Source organism: Phalacrocorax carbo, chromosome 1 (genome assembly GCF_963921805.1).
Source record: "Phalacrocorax carbo chromosome 1, bPhaCar2.1, whole genome shotgun sequence".
NCBI lineage: Eukaryota > Metazoa > Chordata > Aves > Suliformes > Phalacrocoracidae > Phalacrocorax > Phalacrocorax carbo.
Window position 1 is genome coordinate 63,152,208 of NC_087513.1, and position 6,000 is coordinate 63,158,207.

The window sequence follows — 6,000 nt, forward strand, 5'->3', positions numbered from 1 at the left end:
ATGTTCAGATCTGGGCTTCACTGAAGTACAGAGGGCTGCTCAGAGCTGCTCTGCTCAGCTCCACCGAGAGCCCCCTGCTACGTCCTGCTGCGCTGACTGAAGTACGGGGATCGGCTGCAAATATCAGTCTAGTTTTTCCTTTCATTATGCCTGAGCCCTCAATTCATTTGCTCCCTTTCCTCTCTTCACCAAGTCCCAGCTAACCTTTGAAAGGTTTATATAGACAATAAGATGCTTAAACCACCACCTATTGCCAATAGCGGTACCTGCCATTTGGGCTGTGCCTGATTTTTACCGTGAGGTTTGCTCAGGAGCAAGCTGGAGGTGTGTTTGCAAAGGGTCCCCTGTTATATCATGGTATTACCTTGGAGGAGGCAAATGGCTTTTCAACAATTCCTCTTAATGGAGGGAGAATAGACCTACCTGGTTTGTTGCTGACCCTTCCCAGCATAGTGGGTCATGTGCAAGCCACCAGGTTTACTGACCTGAGGGGATTCATAGAATCATAGAATGGTTTGGGTTGGAAAGGACCTTTAGAGATCATCTAGCCCAATCCCCCTGCATTGAGCAGGGACATCTTCAACTAGAACAGGTTGCTCAGAGCCCTGTCCAACCTGACCTTGAATGTTTCTAGGGATGGGGCATCTACCACTTCTCTGGGCAATCTGTTCTGGTCTTTCACCACCCTCATTGTAAAATTCATCTCATTAGTTCAGCCTCTCGGTTCCTGGGGATGGCCAGAGGGACGTTCAATGGGTCAAAACAGGCTGCCAACAGCGCGGGGCCATGCTTTGCGTTAGGTGTCTGACAAATGGCTTCTGCAAATGTGATAACTGCTTGACAGCGCTGCTTAACACCGCCAGGCAATGGACTTGCATCAGGGCATAAACCTTCAGGTAGAGCAGGAAGCTTGTTGTATCGGTGAGTGCTTGCAGTGAGGCAAAGGCCCCCTTTCATCAGCTTGGTTTTCCAGCTTTCTGTCTCAGGAATCCCCAGAATAAGCAGCAAGCATTGCAGAAACTGTTGCTATGAATTTCTAGGTAGATACGAAACTTGGTAACAAGATCATTGGACCTTTCTCTTAGCTGCCTTAAACTGGCTGAGACCCCCAACTCAGCAAAAGAAATTAAAGCTGCAATGCCTGCACCTGCTCAGCAAACCAATTAAGTCTGTGTTGAATTTAAAATCATGTGTCCTATTAAACATCAAACCTTTTAAACATATGCTAACAGGTAATTGCATGCCTAGGTGCTCTACTGGAAACGGGGAGTTTACCAGGTCATGATCTAAGGGAGACAACTGAATGATCTAACCTCAGAAACAGCTGTAAATCCAGAAAAGCTCAATTAATTAGTGCAGCATTTATCCATGTTTGTATTGTGTTACAGTGTCTTCTTTTTTGTTCCTTTGTTTTGTAAAACTTATCTATAAAAGTGTAAAAAGTATTTGTCGTTCTGTTGTCCAAGACCAAAACAGATTAAAAATACATTGTAGTTGGCAAATGTACTTTCTGACCATTTTTTCCCAGGAGGGGATAATAATTTCTCAATTTAAGCAGGGCTGCTTCTAAGGGAGCCTGAAATACCTTGCGAGTGGAAACAGTGAGGGTTTTCAGCCAACAGATAAAAGGATAAGAATGGTCTTAGACAACCCAGCACCATCAGTGGCCCAAGCCTGGCCTCCAGAATGCCTAACACCAAGGAATGGTCTGCAAGTGCAGCCATTTCCCAGGTTTCTCCTTGGATCAGTCATTTATCTGCATATCCACTTGTAAATACTCCTGAGTCCTATTAAATCTAACTTGGCAGGCATTTTACTATAACCCAAAGGAGGGCTTCCTAGACTAGCAGGAGGCCAGGACTGTCCATGCATCTTCCACTGGCATGGTGCTTGCAAGCAATTCTTCCCCCCATTGCTCTGAGATGGCTCAAAAGATAATAAGTGCAACTTGCACAAGGCTTACACTGCCTAGAAGGACTTGCAAAGCCCAGGCCACTGTGTAGCTGAGGTCAGACATGTCTCTCCTGGTAGCACAAACCCACTAGAGCTGCAATAACGTCAGCACCTGGAAAGCATGAGCCTGAGCAGCTGGTACAAATTACAACCACCAAGCTTGGGCTGGTCTAGCTCTTTCTGGGCCAGAAGGAATCTTTGCTGCTGCTCTGAGAGTGTTCACCTCAGCCAAACTGATTTATTCAAGGTGGGTATGGCTTTTACTTAAAATTGGGAGGGCGGGGGGACACACCGACATGACATATGCACAGCAGTGCAGCTGTTCCTGACATGTGACGCTTGTGCTTTCCAACACAGCGGCTACGTTTTAATTCTTTGGCATCCAAAGTTTGGTACCTAAACTTGTATTTATCCATATGAGGAGAACTTGTCTGAATTCCAACACTGTTCTGCCCTCCCAGTTGCTATTCACTTCAAATGGAACTGGAAAGGGGGACTGGGAGAGAGGGGAACCGTCCTCCTCTACGAAGCACAACTGTTGCCTTTTAGTCACCTATGCATGTGTGTCAGATCTCCAGAGCAAACCTGTTCTGGAGCTGTGGACCTGCATCTTGTAAATTCTTGTGTCTTCTCTTTCTTACTATGCTGGTCAGGGCAGGGCAAACATGCCTGCATCAGCATTTCCTGCAACACGCTTCCTTTTTATGTTTTCTCCTGCGAGGTGGCTGTGCAAATAATGAGTAATAAAGGCTGTTATTTAAAGGCCCCCGCACCGCATTGTATATCGAAGTCTCTCCTGTCTTGGGCTTTTGCTCAAAGGGAAGCAGCCGAGGGAGGAGCTCGACATGTGGCTCCTGAGCCATGCTAAAACCCATTTGTCAAAGCAGCAGGCCGGGACAGGAGCAGGCCGCTCCAGGCAGCGCTGCCACCGCCGCGCCAGCCCTTGGGGGCCCAGCACAGAGCAGGGAGCAGCACTCCAGCCCCACGGGGACTCATTGCCCCTGTGTTAATCCTACAACAAGGTCTAATGAAAAGGCGCAGCAGGTAGCTTAAGTATACTTAACTCCAGGCTGCGTTTGTGCACAGGCCTTTCCAGGCACATCCAGATGTGTGGTGTTGGGGTGCAGCAGGCCCGGCAGGCATCTGGGATGCTTTCCGTTTGTGCTTGGACAGCATGCTGCCTCTGGTGTGTGAGCTCCTTAAATACAGAAAAGTTACTTTATGCCCCCTTTTTAATTCAAAGCTCATTAAAAAAAATTAATTTTAAAATTTGTAGTAATGTCACAGTGAAAAAAATAGGCAGGGGGAAGTATGGTTAAAAAGGACTTACTGTAGTTCACAATACTGTGAATGGACCCTGAGACAAAAATTCCCACCCCTTCCAAACACTCAGGGGCAGTCTGGAAACCACAGATTGGAATTTATGAACACACAAACAAAAAGCGAGGCTGCTACTGAATTGCTCCCCCACAGACTGGGGTCTGGGTCACAGCTCCCTCGAGGCGCTGCTGGGCTGCTCGAGAAAAGCTCACTTTGGCTCTCTGAGGGTGTTTCTTCCACACCCAAATATCCTTGATCTGCCTCTCTCCTTCAGGCAGCAACAGGCCTCCTCAGGAGTTTATGGATAGGAGTGATAAGAATAATAAAGGCAGGTCTGGGAGGAGACCGCAGGAGGCATCGATGAGGGTTCAGCCATACTTCTGCACGTGCCAGATTGTTTGTCTGTCCTGTTCTTAAAAATGCTATGTGACATGGAGTCCCCAGACACCAGAGCTCTTCTCTCGTCTGTGTCAGTGAGCCGGCACTCCGTTGCTAGTCACGTCTCGCTCCTTATCCCTGCCTTCCCCATGTTCAGAATACCCCCTCCTCTTTTTTTAATGACCCTTGTCCTGCATGATCCCATTTCCTCACCTCTCCCCTCGCTGCCTTTATTTTGTCTCAATATTGGTTTGACCCCAGCATGTGTGTGCATAATTTAGCAGGGCGGGTGAAAGCCGAGGGGTGCGGGGTGGGCTGTTACAGCTTCTGAGAGGCAACAGTGTGTAGTGGAGGGTGACGGGAAAAGCAAATTCCAATAGGTTGGGGGTTTTTTTTAAGGCTTTAAAATAATATCAGGAATGACTGTGTTTGCATAGAGGCAATGCCTTAGAGCCACTGATGGTGATGGCTCATCATTCAGCCTTGCGATAAGCAGCTTTTCCTTAGCGTGTTTGTTTTAACCCTTCACGTGTGTGTGTGCCCCACTGGTGTTAAAACACTGGCAGGGAAGAAACAAAGCAGCAGGGTTTCCTTTCCCCACATCTGTGCAATCTCCCTGGCTGTGTCACTTGCCCCAGTCTGTCATTCTCTCCACCCCCTGCCCTTTGTGCTGCCTGCTAAAATATGGAAATGGGGGTGTACAATGCGGACAGATAAAACAAAGGAGGTAAAAAAGGCCATAAGAAGCAGGAGAGGGGCACACAACAAGATGGGAGAAGGTTTGGTTTTACTGGGAAAGGTGGATAAAGGGGATGAAATATTCTGAGACCAGACATGACAGGAAATGAAAGAGAGCTGAGTGGAAAACAGGCAGTGGGTCAAAGAGGAGAAGAGTGATGCAGATATGAAAGAGCAAAGAAATTATTTTCAGAAACAATGAGTCTCCGCTGCTCTAACTAAAATATAGAAGACTGGGTGGGGATGCTCAACCCCTTGAAAAACTCAGGTCCTCTCTCAAACAGGTTTTTCCCTCAAGTCCCTGGAGCAGTGGTCCCCAAAGTGGGGTGCAGGAAGAAAATATTCTTCTATCAGGTCTGATAGTGGAACCCCGGCCCCACCGCCCTGAGCTCTGCACCTAATAACCATCGCCTGCAGGCACCCAGCCCTGCCGAGGCGCGGGGACCCGGCGGCCAGCAGAGGGCAGCCGGCGCCCGCAGCCTCGGCTCGGCTCGGCCCTGCTAGGCCCTGCTAGGCTCGGCTCGGCGCGGCTCGGCCCTGCTAGGCTCGGCTCGGCGCGGCACGGCTCGCCTCCCCCAGTACACGCTCGCAGTATCAAGAAGTGAAGTGGTTCAAAAATCCTGTCTTATTCCTGCGATTTAACTGCACTTAGGTGGCACTGAAAAGTTGGTCGCGGCCACTGTACTACATGGTGTACATCCATATGAAATAAAGCAGTTTGGGTGCTGGATGACATTTTTAAGTGCTGATCACAGTAGAAATATTCAAATATATATGTATGAATGGAGGCTGGGTTGAGTTTAAGACAGCTTAATAAGTAACGAAGGAAACCCACTAGTGATGCAAAGGCAATCACTCACCACCCCCCACCAGCAGACCCGTCCGTGCTCAGCCTGTCCCTCAGCAACAGCAGCACCCCTTTCCCCTCAGTTTTTATTGCTGAATATGATGTTATATAGTATGAAATATCCTTTTGGTCAGTTTGGGTCAGCTGTCCCACCCCAGGCTCTTGCCCACGCCCAGCCTACTCGCTGGGGGAGCAGAGTGAGAAACGGGGAAGGCCTTGACCCTGCGCAAGCACTGCTCAGAAATAGCTAAAACACTGGTGCGTTATCAGCACTGTTTTGGACATTAATCCAAAACACAAGACTATATGGGCTGCTTGAAGAAAATTAACTCCATCCCAGCCAGACCTGGCAGAACTAGGAAACCTTGTGAGAAATATTGTAATTCAGGTGCTTTGAAACAGAGGTAGCAGAATTCAGAGAGCATAGAGACAGTTACAAAAAAGTACTCAAAGATTTCAGTTTTAAAAAATAGTTGGCACTAGAGTTCAAGCAAAAGTAAGGAGAATATTCATTCAGCACTCAAGTAAGGATATCATCGGTGCTTTTCTCTAGGAGTCAAAGATCCTCAAACACCTACCTTTGATCGCAGGGCTTGCCTTTGATGTAAGGGAACAGGCTGTGCCTGCGCAGAGGATTTTATAATACCTCAGTTGGATATAAAGTTTTAACAGCTCCAACACATCCAGTGCTGGAATCAGTGATTGTGAGATTCCCAGCAAATTGATGGAACTACTTGAACGTAAAATCTGGATGGCGAAAGGTC